We start from the raw sequence: 27986 nt of genomic DNA, 5'->3' as shown, positions 1-27986 counted from the left end.
AAGGTTGAAAGACCAGAGCTTGCTGAATAAAGGTCACCTAGTTAGTTTACAGCCTATAGTTCCTGGTTTGTGGGTTCAGTCTTAGCTACTCCACCTCACTAGCATTGGACCTCACTAGCACAGCACATTAACAAGCCCCATTATAGGAAATTGGCAAGTGCAAGCAACTTGCGTGCTCAAAAGCAACCTAGCAAGTGACTATTACTACTCCACACACTGAAACAGCAACCATAACAAAAGGGTTTAACTGCTAGAATTCTGACTGGCCTAGTCAGGTGGGGTCATATTACAACACTTCTGAAAGAATTACATTGGCTGCTTATTCCCTTTGGGGCCCAATTCCAGGTGCTGATGCTTATCTTTCAAAGATATAAACAATTTGCAATCCAAATACCTGACAATGCCCCTCTTCCCATGCATTAAGATATTCAAATGAATCCCTTCTACAAGTCCAATTTATTGGTGGCATGTGGGTTCAACAAAGAAGAACTTTTCTCTGGCGACATTCAATTTTGGAATACTGTATCCTTTCCAGGGTGGATCAACGGGAACAGACGCTAAAATTGTTTTCTGGCAAGAGGTTTTAAGATAGGTGAGAGGAACCTTTTTCCAGTCAGAGGTCTGCATTCCCTTCTGGGAAACCCTCCAGAGGTCAGATGCAAGTGGGGGCTGGGGCAAGAAGCAAAAGTGGGTGGGGCAATTAATGCAAAGAATACCTTTGCACAGTAGACTGGTTTCTACACTTAGCTCTCTCTATCCTCCACCCAGGCAAGCCAGAGGCATTAACAGAGTTCAACGGCACATTACAGTCAAGCAAAAACACTCAAGGTATGATACAGGGCCAGCAAAGTGCATGACCTGGGAAGAGGGGAGAGACAATGTGCTTTGGGGAGGGTTCTGAGGACTAGATAGAGAAGCTTGGAGGGCACCATTAGGCCCCTGGGCCTGAGGTTCCCTGGCCCTGTTTTAAAACATTTTCATATGCCCAGGCATTTAAAATTGATTTTATGGCCTCTGCTTAATAGTTCCGTAGTTCACTTGCTACTCAAAGTTTTATTGCCAGTATGTGTTATTGGGTTATTACATTGTATTAACACTCTGGCATCAGTTTGGATGAAGGGCAGTTTAGAAGTGTTTAAAATATATAATAAATGAAATAAATACAGAAGCTTAACCTGGTTTAGCATAATTTCCGAAATGGAAAATCGTAGCTTGCAGCCAGCCAGAACACTAGGAATTAGAAGCCATGGTTTGAAATGGGTTTGCAAATTATGGCTTGGCGTGACGTCTCCCTTGAGGAAACAGTGGCTCTGCTTCCAGAGGCCAGTGCACTGACAGCAGCGGTGACTAGCCTGAAATGTTCCAGATGCTAAGGACTACAAACTGCATCAGCTCCAAGCAACACAGTCAACAGTCAGGAATGACGAGAGTTGTATTTCATAACACCTGGAGGGCACAATGTTAAGCTACAGCTGAGAATGAATGCTGAGCATTTGGAAAACAAAAACAAAGGAGCTCCAAAATGGCATGATCTGAGTGTGTGTATGTGTGTGTGTGAGAGAGAGAGAGAGAGAGAGAGAGAGAGAGAGAGAGAGAGAGAGATAGATTTGGTCTAGACTTGGGAGAAAGTAGTGGACCTGTTATCTAACAGCCTGGTAAGATATCCCAGGATCAGAAATAGCCCCTTTCCTTGTCACCTGTGGCAAATAAAAATTACTACTAGTTAAAGAGGTAGAAGAGTTTTTGCACATTGGAAGAGAAGGGCAAATAGCAGTGTCAAATATGAGACAAAAAGCTTCATGTCAGCCATATATACTGATGCCAATGAGATGTGCATACACAGATCTGCTCAGCAACTCCCTAAACACAATTTTATTTAAGGTAAACTTAACAAAACACAAACAAAGAGCTGGAGTGTTCAAGTCACTTAATTTCAAAAAATGGCACCGAGACCTTCAAATAGAACTAGCCTGTTCTGAACCCTGCAGACAAATGAAAACATTTAGACACAAACATTTGTCAAGGCAAAATTGTTAATAAATGCTTGTGTAAACTACCATGGAAGGTAGTTTAAGCCAGTGCTTTATTTAGGCTGGCTGTTCTTTTAGCTAGCCTAAATAAAACACCAGCTACTGAAAAAGATGAACCCTTTCTTCCATGGAACCATCCTTCTACAGCTAACGTAAAAGGCTGTTCAAAAACGCTGCCATTAGTTAAAATCTTACACAGTGCGAGTGAGTTTAAAACACAGAGGTCAGAAGACCTAAAGCAGATTCTTTCCCTCATATGCACCACAGGCTTTTGCAATGGTCTAAATCAAGCCAATTTTAAACAATAAAAGCCACCCTGCCCTCTCCACTATGCTCTTAAGCGTACGTTAAACGCTTGTGAATGGAAAATATGATACCTCTATCAACAGCCTGCGGTATGTTTAAACTATTATAATGTAAAGCATGCTTATTCTCACAAAAAAGCTAGCGGAAATGACTACCAAATGCTTCCTTTACAATCTCTCCAGAATAGGGCAGATTCTTTTAACTGGGGAGCACAGGGATGTGGGAGGTGGGGGGAGAAGAGATTTTCCTGACATCCTGAATGTTAGCAGACTCTGCGCAAAACAGATGATATCCCTAGAAAAGAAAACTTTTGCTATGAATTCATCATCTTTTATGAGAGGCACACAGCAAAAAGGCAGAAAAACAGTTCTTCACATTTTTAGTGCGCTAATCATTTTTATGTTCCAGAGATTTGTTTTTTTTTCTTTGTGGGGGGAGGAATCAAGCGGCCTTTTAAAAGGAAAGTGACAATAACCACAGGAAGTGACCGTAGCTATAATAGTCTTTCCCTCAAGAGGGCCTGATAAACTTTTTTTAAAAAAGAAAAAAGAAAAGAACAGGAAGTCTGCAGAAGAATGATGAAAAAAAATTAACAGACCAGAAGGACCAAGCTACAGAGCAGTTACAGATACAAGTCCAAAGGGAAACAGGCAGCCTAAAGGTGGTGGCGCTCACACATGGAATCTATGAGATCTACCCAAAGGAGGGAGAGAGAAATGCCACCCTGTATTTCAAATGTATACCTGGGGATGGAACTAATCAAATGCTCATTTCAGTTGAGCTCAATGATTGGAAAGAAGTCATACATTTTTTTTCTCCCTCTCTGGCCCGCTTAGAATACACTAAACACAGACCATGGTAACAGAGTGCAAAGAGTGAGTGAGTGTGTGCAGAAGTGGTATAGCCACCTGCACACATTTATTGATCAGCTGCAGTCATGCAAGAGACACTGCTGATTTGAAGCCATGGCTGCCAAACGCTGAAAGGATGCCTTCGAAGACAGACAAGGTGAGATGGTGGGGAAAAGCACCCTCTCGGCATCAAACACAGGTCCCAAAGCAACCAAATTTGGAGGAGAGACCACAGCTCAGTGGTACACCACATCTGCTTTGCTTGCAGGCCCCAGGTTTAATCCCCAGCACCTCCCAGGAAAAGGGTCAGGTAGAAAGTGACAGGAAATACTTCTCTTTACCTGAGGCCCAGGAGAGCTGCTGCAGATCAGAGAAAACAATACACACAGGAAAGAATGGGTAAATAGTCTGGCCTGGCATAAAGGCAGCTTCCCATGTTCTCAATAATAAAGTAAAAACAATTTAGACATTTTAAAATAAAATACAACAAAAACACAGATCAGATCTGTGTATTTATATCCGGTCACCCGACTTTTAAAAGTTATCAATAATAATAAGATAACTCAGACCCAAACAAAGCTATGTAAAACTGAAAATATTATTGTTTTGCCAGGGAACACAAAACAACCACCAGGAATGTACACCAAGGAGGCTCAAAAGCTCCAATTAATGGCTCAGTCACAATGGTTTGGGGTATGTTACTTGTTGGTAAAAGGAAGAATAGCAACCCACGCACAAAGTTGTTGGGAAGAGAAACAGCATGGCGTACCATTCTTTGTACACATTAATGAACTACCCACCCACCACATTTAACTTCCAAGTGGTTGGTTGAGCAACCACACAGTTATGACCCTCCCCCAATACCTATTTTGTGTCTGCTGCGTCTACCACATACTTAATGCAGAAGGCTGCTTATGCCAGATCATAAACTGGTTCCAGTTTGCCACAGATTCAAGAGCCAATGACACAAGCCAGCTGTCGTCCCCCGGCCCAGATGAGAAGATGCTTACTTCATCCCCTTGGTTCACAACAGCAGCAACAGGACCAGGGGAAGAACAAAGTGACCGCAATCTCCTCTCCCAGAACCCACCCATTTTGCACTAAGCCAAACCATTACCTGACAACTGGGTCACTGACAGACACCTTGGAACCTGTTGTCGGGCAGAAAAGGCAGGATATAAATATTCCAAATTAATAAAACAAGACAAACATATAGACACTAAACTCCTAAAGAGCAACTCAAACATCTTCTTTGCAGTAGTGTTCCCTTAATCTCACTTCAAGGACAAATCTTCTACTCATACAATAATTTTATGCCCTGCACTCAGCAAGCCCCCAGATTCTAGCCTGTTCTTTTCCTGCACAGGAAGTCAAGAACAAATGTATCTTCAATGCATGACTTCACAGAGACTCAAGCAGTAACCCAAGTCAACCTGTGCCCAGTTCTTACCAAGTACACCTGGGCACATTGCTGTAAAATGTGCAGGCATTATTTTTGCTCAGATTGGTGCGCCACATGTTATGCTATGACATCATTTCCCCACCCCAAAATCAAATAAAGGGAAGAGTTAAGCTACACGCATACAGTGGTACCTCTGGTTAAGAATTTAATTCGTTCCAGAGGTCCGTTCTTAACCTGAAACTGTTCTTAACCTGAAGCACCACTTTAGCTAATGGAGCCTCCTGCTGCTGCCATGCTGCCGGAGCACAATTTAGGTTCTCATCCTGAAGCAATCCTGTTCTTAACCTGAAGCACTATTTCTGGGTTAACGGAGTCTGTAACTTGAAGCATCTGTAACCTGAAGCATCTGTAACTCGAGGTACCACTGTATCTACTTCCTCTTTCCCATTCCAGTGGTAACACATGACTACATACGGGGAGGGGGGTCCAACAGAGCTATTTTAGGGAGCACAAGTAGGTGGGCTGTTGGGGGTAGGAGGCAACAAGCAGAGTACCCTAAGTCAAAACCATTCTTAAAAAATTACTCCATTTACAGAAATAATGTCTTAATAACTGCAAGACAGTTAAAGTAAGGCACTGACACAACATTGGGTTTTTGTGGGTTTTTTAGTAAAATCATAATGCTTTGGACCAAGTCTGTCTCACATGTTCTCATGAGTAATGTAGCTGGCATAAATTGTGTAAATAAAGCTTCACATTCTGGAAAACACTGCATTACAGTTCCCCAGACACTTTCCTTCAAATCTTTTCAGAATGAGAGTTTGGCATCAAAAGGAATCTCTGATCTTCTGTTTATTTCTCTCTTCTCATTGAGAGTGAAGGGAAGCTATGCATTAAGATGTGGCAGAAGAGAGCACTGCAAATCTGCTACTTAGGAGGCAAAATCCTTCCTTCATAGCTAGACAAATTCCAGTATCTGACAGCAGTACAGTGGGGATGGATTTATACAATTTGTGTGCATAGCTGTCCTGCAATTGGTAACCTGGCTTCAGAGTGAAAACGTCTCTTTAGAACTCGCACCATCTTTCAATTGGAACCAGTATTAAAAACTGGGATAGAAAAGCTAGGAGCCATGGGACATGGGTTGTGGGGCACCAAAACAGAATGTCTAGTCGCCACGGGCGGCGGCGGCGGGGGGGGGGGGGGGGATTTGGCAACATTATTTATTTATTATTTTGATAAACATGAACTAATATGCAATTCAAATAAGAGACACATTCTTGTGATCACATTTTTATCAGAAATTGTTAATACGTGTTTATTTTGGTGTTTACAATAAAAATATTGGTACCATACTTCAGTTTTCAAAACACTCTACACTTTCTTGTTAAACTCCTTTACATATTGTCTGTGCTTAACATATACTTTGAGGCTTCAAAGCACATACACTACAGTAATCCCTGAGTGTCAGTCAGGTGCAAAAAATGGCACCCAGAGTTTTTGAGGTCCTCGCAAATAGAGAAACTTTGGGGGCAAAATGCACCTGGCACCTTGCTAATTTTGAACCCTGATTGGAACACATTAATATTTTCCCCTTCCTTGAAAAGTTGTTGACTAATGCTTGCTCCATGTCACTATAGTGTTGTCAGAACAACTGTAAGGCCTTAGTACCACAAGAGTTAGCAACCTGACAATAAAATAGCATTAGCTCACGGATGGGAAAAAAGAAGGCATCTATTGCCAACTGCCAATTCTTCATGAATTCTTGATGTAAAGGTAGAATAAAGTGCTCCGATGTCATGAGCTAAGGCTACACTGCTTCAGAACAGCAGCAAAAGGCTGGGTAGGAGAAAGAGAAAATCTCAGGAGAGACCAACCCCATGAACAGACCTGTGGAAATACTTTAGGAAGGTCCACAGGTCAGCTCGGAATAACTAGCTGCACACCTGGCTTGCCAGTAGTACATGTGAAAAGGCTCTAGGAGTCTTAGTAGACAACAGGATTAACATGAGTCAACAGTGTGATGCAGCAGCACAGAAAGCTAATGCTATTCTAAGTTGCATCAACAGAATCACAGTATCCAATCAAGGGAAATAATAGTTCTGCCTTGATGAGGCCAAAGCTGGATAACGGTGTCCACTTCTGGGCACCACAATTTACAAAAAGGCTGTCTGTCACATGGAGGTTGGATCAAGCTTGTTTTCTCCTGCTCCGGAGGGTAGATCCCGAACCAATGAATTCACATAGCAAGAAAGGAAATTGTAACTAAACATCAGAAATAACTTTCTGACAGTAAGAACTGTTTGACAGTGGAATGAACTCTCTCAGAATGTGATGGACTCTTCTTCACTGGAGGTTCTTAAGCAGAGGTTGGATGGCCATCTGTCATAGATGCTTTAGTGGAGATTCCTGCATTGCAGGGGGTTGGACTAGATTACCCTTGAGGTACCTTCCAACTCTACAAGTTCTATGTATTGCATGTACAAGCTCTCAGGCTCAATTCCCAATATTTCCAGTTTAATGGATCTTGGGAAGCACGTTGATCACAAGGTCTCTGCCTCAGGTTTTGGCGTGACATGGCCAATCAGAGTAATATAAATTACTGGGCTATGTGAAGTAAACAGTTCAGTATATAAGACAGCTTTGTGTGCTTTTATAGTGTGCATTTTCAGCCACACAATAAAAAAACAAGCTACGAATATCTAACATAGAATTCAGATAAGGGAACACAGCCGAACTCACCCCAACAACAACTGAACGAAGGTTTGCGTAACAACAGAGAAAATATTTTTTAATTTTATTAAAAAACATTCTGCAGAAAGAAAGCCTGTGGATCATAACACAAAATTGGATTTTTCAATAAATCCCCCATCAGAGGAAGATGCATGAAGCACTGACACAAAATGCCTGCTTTTTGAAACAAGTTCCAAAGATAACATTTTCCCCCGATGAAAGCAACTGATTACAGACGATAAAGCCCAAACTGAAACACATGTGACTATCAAAAGGGACATTTACTGAAGAACAAACACCCGCTTATTACGAAAATATTTAAACATTCGACATGGAATTCCAAACAAAAAGAAATTGGAATGGGGCGGGAGAGAAGTAAAAAGCAAGTGAATACCTACAGATGGTGACAGATTTCTGCCAAAACAACAGCAGCACTGAAGCACAGCAAGGAGTGAACCAAGTTATATATCCATATGAGAACCATTTGGTGGTAGAGGGGGAAATGAAGTGTGCCATCTTTACCAGGATAATATAAAGCACTTCCACTCACTAGCTAAGGACATCTGGTTTGTCTCAGGCTGCTTTACACCAACTGGATCAAGCCGTTGGTAGTTTGTTCCTCTGCCACCTAGTGGCTACCTCCAACCATGCAGTTCAATCCTAAACCACACTTGGGAGAATTATTAATAATATACGAGTCCATGGGTAGGAAAACGAAGGCCCGGGGGCCAGATCCGGCCCAATTGCATTCTAAATCTGGCCCACGGACAGTCCGGGAATCAGCATGTTTTTACATGAGTAGAATGTGCCCTTTTATTTAAAATACATCTCTTGGTTATTTGTGGGGCCTGTCTGGTGTTTTTACATGAGTAGAATGTGTGCTATTATTTAAAATGCATCTCTGGGTTATTTGTGGGGCATAGGAATTCGTTCATTATTATTTTTTTCCAAAATATAGTCCAACCCCCCACAAGGTCTGAGGGACAGTGGACCAGCCCCCTACTGAAAAAGTTTGCTGACCCCTGTAACTCGTCAAAGAAAAACAATATGGAGCCTTAGTTTCACCTGAGAATGTAAGCGGATTAGACCAAAGGCCCATCTAGTCCAGCATCCTCTTCTCCAACTGTGGTGAGCTAGATGCCACCAAGCAACTCAGGGCATGAAGACTTTGGATGGCTTACAAAGAGGATTGGACAAATTCATGGAGAAGAAAGCTATTAGCCACAATGGCTATGTTCCACCTCCAAAGTCCTTATTTTATCAGAATTCAGCCTCAGTTTATTAATCCCATCCAGCCCATCATTGCTTCCAGACACCAGTTCAGTTCCATCTACTTCTGGGAGCGGACCGACCTGCATGGAGGAGTCAGTTGCTGCCAACCCAGACCTCACCAGGGAGTGAAGCGTGCGTGTGCGCACACACTACTGGATCCTTCCCAGTCCCCTCTAGCAAAAGCCAAATCTAGAACATGATCTGCAGTAATTGTCAGTGCACAACATATTGTGACAGCCCCATAGCTGTCATGGCAGCCATGAAGTCCTGAGCTGGCCCAGATAAGGCAGCATCAGCATAGATATTGAAGTTTGCCCAGGACTAGTGTCCTTGGATTCTCCAACACCGTACCAGAGATTGCTAGCTCTGTCAGGTACGCTATTGGACATGTTATACCTTTTCTCTTGTCATTTGTCCCCATAACATGAGTGCTCAGAGATACACTGCCTCTCGACAAGGAGGTTTCATTTAGCCAACATGGTTATAAAAATAGGACTTGCAACACAAACAGCCAATTCCACTAAACTGTCATTCCAACACTTTTGTTCCTACACTGGTCAAAGTCACAAGAAAATGGCACCCCTGCCTAACAAAAGATTCAGAGATAACATTCCAAGTTATTGTAAATAAGGCTTCAAGGAGTTCGTTAGGTTGGGTAACAGTTGTATTTCTCAGTATCACCTCAGTACAACCGCCTTGTCCTTGATTAGGGTATTGACAGACAAACTGTTGAATTTTAATGCTAGTGTTTTGTCAATAAGTATTCACATACGCTTCACAAGTTCATTAATAATCCATTAAGGAGACCTAAATTAAAGCTTGGCAGGAAGGCAGCTTCCCTGGGAAACAAAAATCAGCCTCTCCTAGGCTGGCAAGAACTGCATGTGCCAAATGTGGCGTATTAAGATGTGAATACACATTTCTAAAAAGGTTATGCACTCAAACTATTTCAGCCTCCTTAATAAAAGGTATCATGACACAGCTGCAAAAACCACACATTAGGGTACCCATTTCACCTATGTTTTAACCCAGGGTTTCATCACACTACCTGGGGTTAACTTCTAAAAAGGTGGTGATTGCTATGGCCCTACAGCGGGAGAGAGCACATCTTCACACTGTGTAAAATCAACTTCCGGAATTCATTACCACAAGGAGAGGTGATGGCCACCAGCCCAGATTGGCTTTTATGAGGAGGAGGATTAAACAAATTAGGAACGCAGGAAACTGGCTTTTACCAGATAGGGCTACTTGCCCACCTAGCTCAGCATTTTCTGCACTGGGGTCTCAGGCAAAGAAAGGTCCTGATTTGATTTCATTAATTCTTCAAATTATATCCTGTCCTTCTTCCCGAAGGAGCCCAGGGCATCCATCACCTGTTCTGATACATCTGTTGAAGTGGACTATATAGCCCACGAAAGCTGACACCGTGACAAATTTGCTAGCCTTTAACAGGCCACAAATCCTCTTGGTTGCTTTTGCTACATGAGGCAAACATGTGTGACCTGTCCTTTTAACTGCAAGCTCCAGATGCTCTGCCCCATGGAATTCAAATTATGAAACCATATCATGCAATAAAAGAAACAATTAAAATACAATTAAAAATCAGTCTGAATATTTAATGCAGACACGCACGTGGGACCGCTGGTGGTCAAGGGGCCACAAGATTCCACAGAAGCCTCCAGCAGTGAATGACAAGTCAATCAAGGAAAGTGAAAGCAAGGAGGGGAGGGGATAAAAATTGAGAAGAGGCAGTAGCAACCCTAGAAGGCTAGCTAAACTACAATCAGTCTCCTCCTTTGATTGTTAAACATTAGTTGATAAGAACGGTTAAGGAACAAGATCCTAGCTGTATGCAATTCAGAAAGAGAGCGAGAGAGAACAGAACATCTGTTCTGTCAGCAGCAATGATTGTTCCATTTCCCAGCCCCCTGAGCTTTTGAGGGCTAATTCAAGGTTCCTATCTGGATTTATGCAGTTACAAGATCTAAAATATGTGGAGTTATTTTTGGCAGAAAGGAAGCAGGGAGGGGGAAGGGGGGTGGAGAAAGAGACCAACACCCACCTGCTGCTGTCCTTGGAACTTTACGTTCAGGTGTAAAGAAGCATCTCTTGAGAGTTTTCACTTCCACAGAAAAGCGTTATGAACCTTTTTCCCAAGCGTTATGAACCTTTGCTCCAAGAGCAAAGAAGAATAAAACAGTTTGGGGTTTTAAGGAGAAGGGATCAGTTACACATATTACAAGCTCATCATGACAAGATTGATAGGTTCAGAAAGAGGCAACCAAAATGACCGAGGGGATCTGATAGAGCAAGTTCTGCATGAGGAAAAAATGCAGCTTTTGGGACTTTTTAGTTTAGAAAAAAGGCAAGCAAGCGCAGACGTGATAGATGTTTATAAAATTATGCATGAGATGGAACAAGTGGATAAAGACGTTTTTCTTCCTCTCTAATAATACTATAGAACTCATGGAAATCTAATGAAGCAGAACGTTGGAAGGGTCCAGACAGATAAATCAAAGTACTTCTTCAAGCAGCACATACTTCAACTATGGAACTCGCTCCCACAGGAAGCAGTTATGGCTGCTACATTGGATGAGGGGCTGAGAAAAACCTTCGAGTGCTGCTACCAGTCAAAGTAGACTCTATTGGGATGCATGGACCAACAGTGACTCAGCTATACAGCTGCAAATAAAATGTTTAAGTGTGTTGTAAAGTGCAATATACAAATGTGCCACTAGATGGCAATGGTGAGCTATGGCAAAGTCTATATATATTTCAAAACTTTTTTTTTTTTTAAAAAAAAGCATTTTCACAGCATTTTTTATGCATGTGTAGATTCCACCTAGGTCTGACTAAAGGCTGCTTTCCAGTTTTCATGGGCCTATAAAACTTTCAGGATTTCTTTACAGTGGTACCTCGGGTTACATACGCTTCAGGTTACAGACTCCGCTAACCCAGAAATAGTGCTTCAGGTTAAGAACTTTGCTTCAGCATGAGAACAGAAATCGTGCTCCGGCGGCGCAGCAGCAACAGGAGGCCCCATTAGCTAAAGTGGTGCTTCAGGTTAAGAACAGTTTCAGGTTAAGTATGGACCTCCAGAACGAATTAAGTACTTAACCCGAGGTACCACTGTACACAGCTCAGGATTCCAAGGGCTCTGGCATGTATTTCCACTTGTGAATCAGAGCAATAGATGATAACTCTGTGACTGATAGAACACTAAAGTTTGCAATATGCAAGATCCATCCTGTTTTCATTCCCGCACATTTACTTGCAATATTTACCTCAATGGTTTGCTCCTATGAACAGAGCTTTGTTTCGAAATGGCCTTTCAAATGGTTCACTGCTGATTAACCCATTTTCATGCCTTGAAGAGCTTGATTCCTATTAGTGCAGACCGCAATCTGCACATTGATTTTTTGCCACAGTCAGGATCTGGAGAGGGGGGTGGAGGGAAAGGACCCCCACCAACAAGAAAAAGCAGCTTTTCAAATTAAGTTGCTACCCACAATGTTGAGTCGAATAGTCAGCGTTCTGAGAACACGATAAGCACACAAAACCAAATACGCCAGCTATATACAGACATGTTTCTGAATTTTAAAGAACTGAGAAGAGAGACTGGGGGGGGGGGGAGCAAGAAGAGAAGGAGGAATGTGCCAAGCACAGAATCATAGACAGTTCTGCTCTTGTTAGCACCGTTGATAAAAGGCTACAGTGCTTTCAAAAGGATTCAGAATTAGAAACAGACTCTTTTCTAGCTCTGAATTACCATCATTTTGCTCCATGCTAACCCCCGCACAATGGGACCAAGTTTCTCAAAAATACATGTCTCAAGCTGAAATGGCCTAGCAGGCTTCCACAAACTCCACACCCCCTTTAAAAAAATAAAATAAAATGGGGCTTTTATGCCAACAAATCTACACAGTTCTTGCCTGACAGCTTTCCACCAAGTTTTGCTGCAAATCAAAAGGTTTTATTTCATAGCCCAAAGCAAGTTTCGCCGTGTTTAATATCTGACAGGGGAGAAGAGTTTTAATCTTCTCTCCAGTTGAAACAATTACCATTCCCAAGATCAGTCTTAAACTGGCAGTAAAAAAATATAAAATTACTTATTTTACATTGTCAGTGAATATTAAAAAGAAAGAAAATGGCAGGCCGGTACTGAAAGCATGCCTTTTAGAAAAACCATGACTTTTGCTTGATGGAAAAGGTGAGCAATTTTCACTGCAGCAAAACCAATTTGTTAAAAAACCAAGAGGGCTCTGGGACTAGAAAAATTCCGGGTGCCTGGGTGCCTTAGCATCAAGAAATTTTAAATCATTTCAAGTCACCTTGGGGACTAGGAGCACTAAATATTCCCTTTCCCTGCGAGAGAAAAGAATACAAGGACAAGGTTCGTGAGCATCCTCCAGGTATATGCAGCGTAATTAGCAGAAGTTTCTGTCCAGTTTTCTGCCTCTTCAACAAGGTGTAAAAGAAGGAGGAGTTGCACAGAAGAAAATGGAGAGTTGGGGCAGGAAGATGAGGTTGTTGCACCGAGGAAAGAACATGCACAACCATTTGTGTCCAAATGACCTGCCCCCTACCAGCTTCCTTTGTATTTGCAAAAACAGAGAGACAGGTGCCTGCAGCAAGTGAATGAGAGGTAGGCCTGTTTGGCAGGATGCAGTATACACCTGGTATGTAACTGGTTGCTTACCTGAAGGCCCCCTCTACTCAGCTGGAGGGGGACCATAGCCCAGTGTTCAAGCATTCAAGCACCTACTTTGCATTGCAGAAGGTCCCAGGTTCGGTCTCATATATCTCAAGTAACAGGTCTGGTGGAGGGGAGGGGGGAGTCTTCTCTCTGAGACCTCAGATAGATCTGCTGCCTGCAAGAGTAAACAGCACTTGACTCGGCAGACCAGTCATCTGCCTCAGTACAAGGAAGCATCATAAAGGATGGAGAGCTCATTGGCGGGGGCGGGGGGGGGGGAGGTACAGAGAGAAGGGGTAGGAGATTAGTAGAAAAGGCTGCGGTGGGGAATGGCTTCATGTGTACCCTTCAGTCTCAAGACGCTCATAAGTCTTGAGGTTCTAAATTTAAGCCATCACAGGCCACATCTTGCTCGTGCTCGAAAGCTACAGTCATTTAGCGGTGAACTTCTTAACCCACCAAGGACCAGCAGCCTTGAAGAAAAGATGAAAGACACTGAGCCACTGTAAACAGATGTGTCTGTCATGTCTCTAAAACAGGAATTGCATCTGGCACGGACAGTTAATGTTTATATATATTACCCAAGGACAAAAGTCTATATAAAGCAGGCTTATATAAATAGGAGCAAAAAGAAAAGACACTAGTCTAAAAATATGACTTGGGCATTTAGAAAAAGGAACACGTTCTTCACAGTGTCTACGAAGCACAGAATTTTCTGTCGGGTAGAGTTGTTTTATTGCTAGGCACCAGAACAAAGTGGTGGGGGGGAGAGTTAAAATTGAAGGAGTTGCACTTTGCTCTTGGCGGGTGATATACCATATTTACCACCTAGGAGAGGGAAAAACCATGCAGAGTCATTCTACACATCACCACTGGCTCCCCCTACCCCCCCAAAGTCCATCTACTATCTTCATTATGTTCCACAAATGCATGAAAAAGCCCTTTCAGTATTTAAAGTGATTTAAGCCAGCGAGAAAAATTCCAGTGCTGTGCTTTTAGAGCCACAATATTTTTCAAAGCCTTGCTGCGGAATCCCCTAGAGCTTAATAATTAAGACATATGGCCCGGAACCGGTCTCCAAGCCAAACCCAACGGCATTCACTCAGGGCTGGCGTTTTTTTTTAAGATGCCTTGTGGTCGGAAGAAGGAATGTACATCAAACTTCCACCACCTTTAAGCACTGGAATGCAGGAACCTCTGTGAAGGGAGCAACAGAGTAGGGCTGCCATAGACGTTGCTTTGCAGCACCCTCTAGAGTCTCCTTCCAGTCATTTCATGAAAGCCAGAAATATTTACTAGCAATGCAGTATGGACTGATGTTTACAGTGCCCTTTGGCAACTTATTGAAAAAGGCCTTTAAAACAAAAATGCAAGCCACTATAGTTATGTTCCAGGCAAAATGCATCCCTCATTCAATCACCTAGTGGGGAAAAAAAGATATTAAAAAGTTCCAAATGGGAAGAAGGAAACGGAGCCAAACCAAAAAACACAAACCAACTCCACATGTGTTGATATCAGTTTTCAGTGCCTGGAGCGAATTTTGGCTTCTTCAATCAGCTATTAGCACTTTTAAAGCGGGTTTTTGGACATTACTCAATCTGCAGAGGTAATTACCGAAGGTGCCTTTCAAAAGGCGCTTACACTAAGGCTGTAATTCAAACTCGGGGTTCCAGTGACAATAAATCATTTGAATATGACTATTAGAATATAACTATATTGAGCAAATTCCTTGCTAGAAGTTACTTTTTTTTTTTTACTGTACACAAAAAGGAACTTCTAGGAAGGAATTTGCTCAAGACAGTTACATTCTAATAGTCATATTCAAATGATTTATTGTCTTGTTAACCATACTTTTAAAAACATATTCCCCTTCTTTATTTTTACTTCCAAGTATTTTGGGAAGCTGCTCTAAGCACGTGAAGTAGTACAGCCTACTAGGGCACACACAGGAACATAGGAAGTTGCCTCGTACAGAGTCAGGCCATCGTTCCACATAGCTCAGTACCGTCTACATTGACGGTAAGTAGACAAGTGAACACTCCCAGTGTTCAGAGTAGAAAACGAGTCCCATTCAATCCCTTTACCCATCTTCATCTTGATTATCTGTAAAAACAGCAAGCTTGAGTTGCCGGCCTTGCAGCTCATGTACATGAAAATGAATCACTATTGTGGCTTGCATGTTCCAAACCATATTTAGGACGACAGGTGTGTGCTGCAAGCATGCTCCCATGCTTAATTTATCCCCTCCCTTCCATGCTTTGCACACAGTTATACGATATATTTATTGTCATTGTCCCATGCAGAACAGTTATAGGCCATTTGCATTGTCGCTAGCCATGATTAACACTAACCAGGGTTGTCCTCATAGTGTTTGAAACCACTTCAAACCCTGGTTTCAGAACCAAAAATTACCAGGGCAATCCTGATTAGTGTGAATGTTACACCTTGGCTAAAGTGGAGCAGAGGAAGGAGAAAGTTCTCGTGGGAAGGTGTTAAAAGAGAGTATACCACAGACTTTTTCATCTTCTAACCATGATTGGGATATTAGCAACATTACATCTGTACTGGGCGTGGAGTGCATCCAAAAATATTTAGAGAAAAATACATAAAAGCTATGGTATGTGTGTGCCTGCATAATTCTCCACATGATTAGTGTGTGTAATTTGATTAATGTGTTATTTGGATGTACCCTTGAGCGACAATAGATGTATTCATCCCAACACAGTAAGTTTATTCTTCAGCTGGATGTTAAACACCATGCAATACTGAAGCAGGATCTTCGGTTTCTTAATTCCCAGGCTTAGAAAAACCGCAACATAGAAAGGTTCAAGGCAGCCCAGATTTTACAATGCAAAGAACACATATCTCTAAACTGACTTTCCATTTAAAGATCTACACTGAACACCTGTAAACTAAAACTGCTAACTACATGGTAGTTTATCTTACCAAAGTCATGAAAAATCAAATATTATACCGCACTGCTCCATAGGAAACTAAGCCGCCCACAGCTGAGGCCTGTCCATCTTCCCTGTTTTTATGTCAACTTTCCTTACTCAGTCACAGCCGTTGAACCCTTGTCATGCTAACCGTCTTTGCGAGCATTTTATCGCCATCTCAAGTCAAAACACTCACTCACTTCGACATGCATGTCTAAACTGAAAACTCCTTTCTGGCTCTGTGGGATTTTGCTGAGATGTGCAGAAACTGGCTTGCCAGAGAAGCAAGTGGAAATTGCAGAAGTGGCCCTTCCCCACATTTCTTGCCAATCTTTAAAAAGCAGTGTCTGTTACTGGATGGGCAGCTCCTCTGCCTCAGATCTCCAGCACAGGCCTAATAATTTCAATCTGTCCTCTTTAAAATTCAACCTCTGAAGGTAACCAATGACTTTCCATTATATTCTATTTTTTGCCACCTGGATTTCTCACCTTTGTATCATGTGCCAAAAATATAAAGAGGCACTGTAACATTTTCAGATATTCCTTCAACATTAATTCTTTAAATCACTGTAAAATCCAGCTTGCTGACCATGGTGCAGTACTATTTAGAACTACACCTGCCACGGGAGCCATATTGCTGAAAAATTACTTGCCAATATGCCCTGCCCTGTGCGCAGTGTTATTTACGTAGATTTTTTTTAAAAGCTATCCTCCTGTAATAGGGAATGAAAAGGAGGGGAGAGATTCATCAAGTACTATTACTGTGTAATCCTCTTTCCTGAGCTGCAGCGTCTTCTAACAAGATTGTGTAGCTTTCACATTGGATCAGCAAGACTGTGACCTCTGCTGGTAGTTTACAATAACCAATATTAACACCAGAAAGAGGGAAAGCTTGTGCACAAATCCTCCATGGGCTGGTGGTCACAAGCAGAGAAGAGCTTCTGCTGTTGTGTGTGTGGCATTTTTCTTAAAAGCGTATGGAGGCATATGTTTCCGGAAGACCACCCCACAGCGCACCCAAGTGCAAATTATTAAGCACCAGGAAAGTGCTAGCCGTCGTGTCAGATGGCATGTCTGCATGCGGAAGGAGGGAGTGTTTGCAGCAACCCAGTGGTGACCTTTGCCCAATGGGACTGTTCGGGTGGAAAGCAGAGAGGCCAAGGTTAGGTGGAGCCAGAGTGAATTATAATTAGAGTGAGAGCCAATGAGAGGTGGAGCTAATTCTCATTCTCCCCCCCACCCAGACCCATTCCTGCTTGAGTTTTTCAAGAGCAAAATGAAGGTAGAAACTGACACTCCAGGGCTGATTATAAGGTGAGAAGGCAGGTGGGGTGTGGCTTAGGGCAGTGCCCCACTCTAATGGAGCAACCTCCATTGCAACAACCTCACAGAGTGTAATGCTCTCTACATGAGCTCTTTATACAGACACACACTGAACGCACCACATGGGATCTCTGCCAGTGAGGATCAGGTCATCCACTATCAGCAGTGGAAGGCAGATTTTGCTGTCTCCACAACCAGTATCTCCTAGTTCAGCAGTTTTGTCCATGTGAGTAAAAGGGAGTAGCTAAGAGCTACACTGTTGAGAGGAATGAGTCTACTCTCTCCCCACAGGTTGGTGCCTATGACCAAGCACCAAACCTGCTCCTGACAGCATGGTGCCATCTTGGATTCCAATTTTCCCTTACTCTGATAGCTACATATGAAGCTGCCATTTATAGCACACATTGGACTATCAGCCCATGTAGCCTAGGATTATTTACTCTGGAACAACATTATGGGAGGGATGTTTCCAGCTGCTACATCCTTTTGCCCTTGGAAACCTTATAAAAAACTGCTGCATGAGAGGAACTGTGAGCAGCATCATGGGAGGGGTGTTTCTAGAACTAAGGTGAAACTGGGAAGCTCGCTTGTTATTTCTTTCTGGCATGAGTAATCTTGTTATATTTACAGGATTGAAATGTGGTTTGCTGTGTTTTTAATTTTTTGTTTTGCTATGTTACGAAATTGTTACTACATTATTATTTTGCAATGTTACTATGAAATTGTTTTCGCAGTGTTTGTTTCAAATGCATCTCTGTTTCTTTGTTGTAAGTCACTTTGAGTATGACTCTTTTGTGGAAAAGAGGCAGAGAGAAAAAAATGAATGAATGAATGACTGCCACTAGCTCTTCAGGGCCTCAGGCAGAAAGGGTTCTTTCCCTACATCACCTGTTACATACCTGGAGACACCAGGGGATGAACCAGGGATCTTCTGCATACAAATTGTGTATTCTACCCGTGAGGTATGATCTCCCCTTAGCATGGAAGCATGTTAGGAGCAGTCTCTTAGAGATGGACTTTTGACTCTTACCCTACTCATACATGCCACCAGTGGTTCAATTTTGCTTCAGCTGATTCCAAAAGTGTTAGCTGGAGAAAACAAGGTGATGGGTGGAAGAGAAAAGAGATATTGAAGCTGAGTGCCTCTATACCTAAGAGCTCTTCATGATTCAGCCAAGGAGAACGACAGCTTTGACTCCAGAGTAAAGCTAACAGCTCTGCTCATGCACCTTACATTTGAACAAAGCCAGATGTTGAGCACCTTTCATTCCCTCTCCCCTTCTGCCAGTTCTGCATTCTGCATAAAGAACAGAGGAAGCATCCTGCTGGATTGAACCAAAGGCCTGTTTCCCACAGTGGCCAATCAGATGGCTCAGGGATGCCCACAGGCAGGGCAGGATGGCAACAGCCCTCCCACAACATTATGCATAAAAACATAACAAGAATCCTGCTGGATCAGGTCAAAGGCCTATCTAGTCTAGCATCCTGTTTTCCCCACAACAGCTGGCTGGATGCCTCTCCTGGGAAGCCCACAAGAACACAGAGCCCTCTGCCCGCTGCTGCTGCCCAGTAAATGGTATTTAAAAATGCAACTTGGACTCCTTGGTTTGGGCATTTTTAAGGGGGGGGGCCTAAAAGGCACTTTTAGTGCCAAGATGAGTGGCTCACCCTCTGCCCCTACATCTGCAGGTGGGAAGTGAACTCCTCTGCTCATTATTGCCAAATCGAGGTGTTACCACTGTATTTTAAAAGATCATTACAGAACCCACGGCACTGGAATTACCTCAATATTAACCTGGAATAACATTTCGTAATACAATTTTTGATTCATATGGCTTTGCTTGGTTAATTTCAAAATGCTATATTCAGCGTTCTGCAGTTCTGGGGGGAGAAAAGATCAATACCGCAATACAAAAAAGGAGGCTGAGTGACCTTAAGTGCTGCTGTGTTTTTAAATTAAGATTTACCACCTAATGCTGCCAAGGCAGCCAAATCAGGTTTTAAAGGTTTCAATCAATGGTGTGAAGCCCACCTCTAAAATCCTTTGCTGTCATTAATGAAATGGAGGTGAAAAAACTTAACACTCACTTACCGGTTCCCACCCTAAGATCCTGCAACAAGGTCCTTATCAGGCCTATTCAGGGGTTTGATATATATTATCCCACCCTCCCTCCAAAGCTGCACACATGATTCTCCCCTCTCACTCATTTTTCCCCACACAACAATCCTGAGAGGTGGGTTTGGCTGAAAAATGCATGCCTGGCCCCCCAAAAAAACACATCTAAAGAACTTTATGGCCAAGCAGGGATTTGAACCTGAATCTGTCTAGTTCTAGACCAACACAACACCGTGCTAGTTCTCAGTGATCCGTTCACACATCACATTAAACCACAGTTTAAACCACTATCAAACTATAAACCAAATCATGGTTCATAGTTATATTAGAATAAGCAGCATTCTGGTGCAAGTTTCCTTGGTGCCCCTCCCATGCTCCTGCTGCCATCGAACTGCAAAACAAAACAATGGAAGAATCTGGCTTCTTGTGTCACCTAACTCAGGCTCTTAGTTTCTCTCCAAACAAACCATAAGCTGTCAGCCAAGAACAAAGCAATAAAAGTCAAATCTTGGATAGAAAGCACAAGTCAAGATTACTATGGCACACATCAGGCTCTTGCTTGTTCTGTCTGCAGTTCAACAGGAGCAGAGGTGGAGTGCTGTGGGAATTTTTTAGCAGCATGTACCAGCACCTTGCTTGCCCACATGAAATCAGAGTCTGCCCAAGGCACATATGTGCACAGTGCCTGCTGTGATACCCTGGCACATTCTTCTCCTGTCCAGATTCTAGTTCTTAAATCCTTCCAGAATTTATCATCGTCTTAAGCCTTCACTACAAAACATTTTGTCGCCATAATATTCATTGTCTTTCCCCATAGTCACCACCAAAAATAAATTTCTTTCAAATATTCCCCCCAAACACTTAACGATGAACCTCACAGCTGTTCAAGAAGGGCCTATTGCATTCTCTAGTGTTAACTGGTTAAAAAAAAAAAGTCCAAACACATTTGCGGGGGGGGGGGGGAGCATGCTGCGAGGTCCCAAAAGGAGCCACCCCCTTGGGAGCTCAGCACCATCTGCCACTGTTACTATTAGCACAACACCGTTTCCACACACTGCCTCAAAGAGATACAAGGGACTGGTTTGTTATGAAGCAATCTCCACACCAATCTCCCAAAATATGCATCTGGGATGCTACAGAAATACAAGACGACTATATCTGGATCAGTTTGATATCCTCCCTGCCTTGAGCAGTGGGAAACTGCAGGCAGCTTCTTCCAGATCAGATAATCTTCAGACACAGAGAACTAGGCATTTGTGATTACTTTCTAATAGTTTTGAGAGATGCACGTTCAATATACCTTACAGAAGTGCAGCAGCCAGCACACAAGGCAGTGCTAGTCCAACGACATTACGGGGGTCAACCCCATCTGCTCCAAGCAAAACATAATCAAAACTGTTTCTTCCACAGAGCTCCCTGGGTCAGATGAGGCAGGTAAGTGCAGCGTTAACCCTTTATGCCAGAGTGTAATTTCCAGATAGGTTGGATCAAAGAAATCCCTATGACTATGTTCAGCCTCCACTGTCAAAGGCTGTATGCCACTGAATGCCAGGTCCTGGGAATCACAGGTGGAGAGAATTGCTATTGCACTCAGGTTCTGCTGGCAGCCTTCCCAGAGGCAGCCGGATGGCCACTGAGACAACAGGATGTTGGATGAAATGAGCCTTTGGCCTGATACAGCAGGGCTAAACAGTCTTTACTCTATATTAGGCAGCTTCAACAAGATCCAGTGGGAAGAGCACCTCTGGTAGCTATGCAGGATTTCCTTAAAGTAGATATAGAACAGATTCCCTGAAGGTAAAGTGCTTGAGCCACTGCAGTACAGCATATGCTACAACAGTAACCAGTGCAATGTCCTCCAAATCTTGCTGGACTACAGCTCCCATCCTTCCTCATCACTGGCCATGTTCAGAGGGGCTGATGGGAGTCCAGCAAGATGAGGAGGGCATCACATTGTCCAAGCCAGGATATGGGATATCCTACCTATGGGATATCCTACCTACAGTTCTCACCTCTACTTCTTCTCATGACTTCTGATCTATGCTGTGCTTTCCTCACTGACTCCCTCCCCTCTTTAAATCACACAGCTTATCTTAGTTTTCAAAACAAAAGGCACCACTTTATCAAACAGCCTACCACACATTGTCACTGATAGTTTTTAAGTGCTGTAGATTATGTTCATTTGAGTAATTAAAAAAAAGAGAGAGAGAGAAAGACTAAATGAAAAGGATTTACACCTATTCCTGGAGGAGCTTTCCCATCACCATCTCTCTCAGCCTTCCTTTAAAAAAAGAGGCTTCACAAACACTTCTATTACATGCTAAATCCCAACACAGTGTTTTCATCTACTGTGACAGACCAAAAAACGAGTGTATACCAAATACCCAGCAAATGCCGCAAGTATTTCTTTTAATAAATTACCGGGGGAAATGAGGGAGAAGGGAGAGAGGGAGAGGAGTATTGGAAGAAATGCTGCAAGCTAAGGGTGTATTGATGGGTACTGAATCCTTCAGGCATTACACAGTTCATGCAAGCTGATGGATCAGTATTACAGCAACCAGTTTCCGTCAAAGTCAATTACTCCAGGGACTTACTCGTGGAGGGCTGGCTTCTGTAGACACCTCCCATAACCGTCAAAGGCCACAGATGCCGGAGTGAAGAGGGAATATGGACAATCTGTCATAGCCAATTACCACCAATGTTTTATTAATGCCAGCGTACCGCCACGGAGCAAACAATAAAAGTCAGTTTGTTGGAAGAAATTACAAAAACAAAACAAAAAGCCCAGCCGGTTGGTTTGGAAAGAATCTTTCTGTCTTGCTCTATACTTACACACAATGTGCACACACATTTGATAGCCCTGAACTTCTACTGGAATACACGCAGAGAGAAAATAAAGTTTCACATGCCTATCAGCAAAATAAGCTGAGAAGGCCGTGGGTAACATCCAACATCATCATTAAACCACTGTCTCAAGGCGATTTACACACAAAATAATTAAAAACACAACCTAGTTCTACTCAGAGTAGAACCATTGAGCAATGGACATAACTCAGGTCCATTAATTTCAGCAGGTCTGATCTGAGCAGGATTAATGTTGTATACAACCCCCCCTTCCCCCCCCCTTGTCTACAAACTACTGAAGCATCTATTCTATTTTGAGGCAGCGTGTGCATGAATCAAAATTTAAAAAATATATCGTAATCCTCTCTTTTTTTCAAGCTTAAGGTTTGCTGAAGCTTAAAAATTCTTAAGCATCCTGAAGAACACAGCTGAACATACAACATACACGTATTTTATTTTATTTTATCAGTTATACACATTTGGTTTCTGGCACCTATGGATGGCTGCCCTTGCCTTGTGACAGAGTGGTGGTGCAAGATGCTTTGGTTTCATTTCTACATATGCACAAAATACGTTAAGACAAGAACCTGCAAAAGTGGAACAGCCTTTCCTCATCTCCCTTTATCCCCCTTCTTGTTATCTCTGAAAGTTCACCAGCTACATACACCTTTGTTCCTTTCTCTTATTCCCACCCTACATGATTTCTGTCTCTGATGTTCCCTTTCTGTGGAGCAGATAAAACTGCAGTCCTAGGCAAATTTTGTTCTGTAAGACAATCCATAGCTTCCATCCCACAGCCCCATTTTATGATCCAATATTTTGCATTCACAATACACCTGCAATTTTCTATTCCCTTTAAATAAGCAAAACCATCAATCTTCGCTTTTTATCAGCAGGGGAAAAGACACAAAGTTACCGGTAAGAAATTGTGGTTGTGTGTTCCAGTGGTTTCAGAACATAAACGGTTTTAAAAAACAAAACAAAAAACAACAACTAATGACCCAGTTTGGAAATTACTAATAGCAAATGTTTTGATACACATTCAGAAGACCCAGGTATGTTCAGTCAAGAATCTTATCAATGAATGAGCTGCAAGTAAGTGGCTTTTTTTTTTAAGTACATAAGCAAATATTTAAAATGAAATGAACCTATTTTCTAGACAGCTGCCTGAGACATAAATATGCCAGGCCTTTTGTTCCTTTAACAAGGCCTCTTCAATTCCCATTATAGGGAAGGAATCAATATTTTATTCTGATTCAATGTGTAGTTCTTCAAATCAAGCTTTCAATTGTGGCCTGCTCTGGAGAAATGGGATTAGGGGAAGGAGAACACAGTTGTAAACAAATGCTTCAGTTGCATTGACGGTTGAGGGGAACAGCAGGGATCCCTCGCTGGGGCAGGCACCTCTTCCCCAGAGAAATCACCTTTAGTCGGTTTGAATTAATGAGAGACTTTTGAGAGCAACAACAAAATTAGCCTAGCGACTTCTGCTTTAAACAAAAACATGAATGCTTTCCCCCCACCTCCCCTGCCCGTAACACAAGTTTGCACACACAGACCATCAAGTATATACTTGGATTTCAGTTCGTTCCAAGATCTGCAACATCTAGCATATGTCTTATACTCCCCTTGCGGTTTACGGATTTCCAACTGGTGATTATCTAAAGGGCTGTGTTTATTGAGCTGGCAATTTTACAGCCATTACAAAAAAAAAAAAAAAGAGGTAGGAAGATCGGTAGAGCGGCATTCCAAGCTCAGCAGCCTATCAAAGTGAAGGAACATGCGGACATAAAGCCATCATGTTTTTGAGACATCTCTCCATTATCTTTGCTGGCTATACCTCTATATAGTGTTGCAATGACACTGTAACAACGCACATGAAAAGACAGTGACTTTTTGCCGCTGAAGGCAAACAGTGCATGAGGCTTGTTGAAATTAATGGGGAGTGAGTTACCACCACAATCATCCCTGCCCCCAGCACACAAATAAAATGTTCTTGGCTGTTCATGGCCCTTACTGATATTTAGTGATGCTCTAAAAAGCTATTACGCACATCCTCGCAAACTAATTTGTTGAGAGCTGGGTGCTTTACTAGCCAACCTATCCACACATCCCCATGTTAATAATTTGCTATATGTTGAAGAGCTGAAAGAAATGAAAACCTCATAAGAATTTACCTCCGGTTTTATGTAAACTTCCCTGCTAGGTTCATCTGGCGGTGACTGTTACTTGCCATAGGGTAGCAGGAGAGTCTTGCTAAGGACCAATGGACTTACTCACATGGCAAGTGTGTTATATGGTCATTTCCGTATGTGCTTACATTAATACAACACTCTTAAGAACCTTCTTCTTCCATGGCAGTCTGTGTTTTAAAATCATCTTCTGAGGCCTCTCTAGCTGTCTCTAGCCTAGGTAGGTGACAAATACAGTGGTACCTTGGTTTGCAACTGCTTTGGATTACAACCGTTTTGGATTACAACCACGTCAAAGCCGGAAGTGCATGTCCTTTTTTTTGGATTACAACCCATTTTTTGGAGGGAGCCCCCATTGGCGAAAGTGCACCTTGTAAACCTGTTCTGGTTTACAACTGGACCTCCAGAACGGATTATGGTTGTAAACCAAGGTACCACTATATAGGAAAAGGGGCCTTCTTCAGTAGCATTCTGTGTGATATATGCTCCCCTGCCAGGATCACTCCCACAGTAAGTTTTAGGCCCCAATCAGTTTGCAATTTTAGATATTATAATAAAACTTGCACCAACATTATAATTTTGGAACCAAGTCAAGACACAGAAGGATTACTATCAATTATGGCAGGCCAAGCAATACAGTCTTGCCTCTGAAAGCCAAACATCTTCCTATAGAAAGCAAAGCATACCTTAACACTAAATCGCAAAGCGAGCCGAGAAAGAGCAACACAGACCTCTTAGACGGGGAGTTCCAAAGTTGGGGGCACAGAAACCAAGGGAATCCATCTCCCTCATTCCAAACAAGGCCACATCTACAATACACACTTTAAGCACTATTGTACCACTTTAACCATCATGGAGAATCCTGGGAACTGTGGTTTCTTAAGCGTGTTGACCCCCAGGAGCTATGATTCCCAGCACCCTTAAGGAACTACAGTTCCCAGCATTCTCCATGATGGTTAGTGTAGTAAAGAGATTTTCAACCTTTTTAAGTCCACAGCTCCCTTGACCAGCTACATTCTGTCTGCAGCACCCCTGTGGGGCTCAGGAGCCCAGTTATATCACCCCTTGCCTGCAGAGCCGGCAGCCTCTCACCCTTTTTCCGGACACTCTCCCTTGTTGAGTGTCTCCTCTTCTCTTGCCTCTCCTTGGAAGTCCTCCGGGCAGCTGCTGCCGCCACTCCTGGTCTCTGAGCTGCCCTCCCTGCCCCAAAGAGAGGTGCCTCTTCACACTGCCTCAAAGAGGCTTGGAACTTGTCTGTCTATTCCCAACAACAAGGGTTGGCGGACTGGGTGGCTGCAATGCCTCACTTGCTTGCTTACTCTGAGGTCACTTCAGTTTCTGGCAACCAACACCCCCTGACCAATCCCAAAGGCACCATTTGCCTGTGTTGCTTGTAGCCAGGGCTGCTGCAACGAACAGCCATGCAATACTTTAGGAAGCAGAGACGGGAGAGGACATCAGAGGAGGGAGGGAAGGAAAGAGGGACAGAGGCCAGTGTTGCCCACGGCACCCCTGAGAATCATTCAAGGCACCCCAGGCTTTCACAATACACTGGTTGAAAACCCCTGGTGTAGTTACAAAAGTTTGGTGTAGATGTTTATCAACCAGCAGTTTGAGTTTTTTAAAAAAACCTTGCATGCCTCAATTTCCTAAAGAACATCAAAGTGATTTTCAAAAAATATATATGCAAACACAATAAAACCACACAATTCTTTTAAAAATAGATCACCAGCTAACTATCACGGTTGTTTATCTTAATTGTCTGCATAAGCCTGGTGGCAAATAAATGTTTTTAGTAAACACTGAAGGCTTCAGCTGAATTTCTATTGGAGAAATATTCCACAGTGCTGGGCCAATGAGAATAATGGCAGATTATTTCAGCAATTGTTTTGGGATCCCTAAGGTAGCCTGAACCAAAGCTGTTTAGAGCTTTTTAACTACAGTGGTACCTTGGTTCAAGAACAGCCCTGTTTATGAACTATTCGGTATACAAACTCTGCAAAACCGGAAGTAGTGTTCCGGTTAGCGAACTTTACCTCGGTCTACGAACAGAAGCCAAAGGGTGGAAGGGCACCAGCGGCAGGAGGCCTCATTAGGGAAAGCCTCATTCATATGTGCTGTGCGTGAGGAGTGTTGCACACGCACAGCACATATGAATGAGATCGGGATAATCAAAATAGAGAGTGTTGCAAGGTTTTTAAAAAAGGTTTTAAGCCACTGAAATGTTCAGCTGGATGGCACTATTTTAAAGAAAAGGTGTCAAGAATGATCAGGCCTATTATTGCTCAAACATGGCATACACAGTGCTAGGAAGTTTTGCCTTTCACATTTCTCTCTCCAGGAAATGTGTGGTGGTGCAAGTTAAGAGGCCATTTTATGCCTTAATGGAAGAAAGACCTCTCAGAAATCAAACTGTGAGCTTCACAGAATTTGGTGGCTAGTGTGTTGGGTGGAGAGAAAGAGGGGAAATTACCTTCACATTTATTAAGTCAATGAACAGGAACCTTTCTGAAGCATTTTCCCCCCTAAGGAGAAAAAAATCACATTCGAAATTGGCTGTATAACAAGTCAGGCATCTAAATACACACACCCTTTTGCTTAAAGCCTCTAAGTACACACACTGAGCTCTATATTTAACAGCAATCTGTCCTATAGCTATTAGAAAGATGTATAGCACGCTGTTTTAATAGAGCTTAAATGAAAAAGGATCAATATTATTTTAATTTTTAAAGGTCTGTTTATGAAATGTAATCATCCTTCATTAAAAATGCAAGCTGTTCTTCAGCAAGGAGGTGAGCATAAATGATGCAGAGTTTGAAATCTCTCCAGGATAATCACCCTCTCTTGGGGGGGACTGTTGGGATGCGTCATCACACCACTCAAGCTGCTATTATTAAAAAGTGCTTTCCTTTAAAAGGTGCTTTAAAAAGAAAAGAGAGAGAGGGCGCAAAAAGGAGGATCACCCATTAGATTACCCATTCCAAAGGATAAGCCAAAAGCCAACCCAAAATAAATAAATGAATGAGAAAACATGGATATTCTGTTTATTTAACGAAATGTATATATCGCTTAATTGTCGTAAGACCTCTAAGCAGTTTACAAGAAATATTAAAATCATCAATAAAAAACAGTTTTAAAACATTTGAAAGATAATTAAAATTAATAGAAGATTAAAATCTACGTGCCCTGATAAGCTTTCCCAAACAAAGCCAAAAAGTGATAGAAAAGGCACCTATCTGAGGTCAAGAGGCAAGGAGTTCCATAATGTGGGTGCTGCCACACTAA

General features: G+C 42.5%; 1 protein-coding gene across 22 annotated transcripts in view; it reads right to left on the bottom strand.

Moving 5' to 3' along the window:
* Positions 1–27986, bottom strand: part of RERE (arginine-glutamic acid dipeptide repeats) — a 341620-nt gene that overhangs the window by 282436 nt on the left and 31198 nt on the right. The window lies entirely within an intron of this gene.

Source organism: Podarcis gaigeae (genome assembly GCF_964106915.1).
Source record: "Podarcis gaigeae genome assembly, chromosome: 8".
In the NCBI taxonomy this organism is placed as follows: domain Eukaryota; kingdom Metazoa; phylum Chordata; class Lepidosauria; order Squamata; family Lacertidae; genus Podarcis; species Podarcis gaigeae.
This window is presented reverse-complemented; position numbering and strand designations above follow the sequence as displayed.